Source organism: Penaeus monodon, chromosome 31 (genome assembly GCF_015228065.2).
Source record: "Penaeus monodon isolate SGIC_2016 chromosome 31, NSTDA_Pmon_1, whole genome shotgun sequence".
Classification (NCBI taxonomy): domain Eukaryota; kingdom Metazoa; phylum Arthropoda; class Malacostraca; order Decapoda; family Penaeidae; genus Penaeus; species Penaeus monodon.
The window spans coordinates 26,713,799-26,714,228 of NC_051416.1; positions in this window are offsets into that span (position 1 = coordinate 26,713,799).

A 430-nucleotide genomic window follows, 5' to 3' on the forward strand; every position below is an offset into this window, starting at 1 on the left:
ACCCAAAATTTCAACTGAGTAATTAAAGAAATGAATTTTGGAATAGTCTAATGAAAAATGCATTAAAAATGAAATAGTCCGGGAAAATGACCCACAAATTTTTTATGAAATTCTTTAATTATATATAATTTTATTATATATATTTTTTTCTACGAACAAAAACAAGATATCCAAATCAACGACAGAGAAAACACATTCGCAATAAAAAGAAAGCGATAGCACGTGCCAAAATTTTGTGATAAAAGAATAAGACTTGCTTCTCGAGAATGTGATTTTTAATATTCCCTTTATCAATTTTTAGAAGCGAATTTTTTAATTTCATACCCTACGAAATATTATTTTTCTAATTTGAGGTGGTGCCATTTAACTTTTGTAAATTAAGAAGCATTTGGTTTTATTTTCTGAGGGGTTTTAGTCCCACTCGAAACGC